Raw genomic sequence first — 265 nt, 5'->3', positions numbered from 1 at the left:
CCGTCGTACGATTTTATTGACCTATATATTTATTACTTTTACAAGCGTTTTTCCACAACACTATCAAGAAATCCTAAACTATTATATGACAATGCTGCCAAGGTTTTATTTTTCCTTCCCATTTCCCTTTCTTCCACGACAGTTTCTTAAGTTAATTTACCACTAAAGCCAACATTTTTTTAAATCAGTCATAAGTGAAGAGAGATAAGATGGGATGAGATGCCGACACCGGAGCCGTTAATTCCCCGAAGAAGTATATTATTAT

The sequence above is a fragment of the Penaeus monodon genome, chromosome 20, assembly GCF_015228065.2.
Source record: "Penaeus monodon isolate SGIC_2016 chromosome 20, NSTDA_Pmon_1, whole genome shotgun sequence".
In the NCBI taxonomy this organism is placed as follows: domain Eukaryota; kingdom Metazoa; phylum Arthropoda; class Malacostraca; order Decapoda; family Penaeidae; genus Penaeus; species Penaeus monodon.
Note: the sequence above shows the minus strand (reverse complement) of the source record.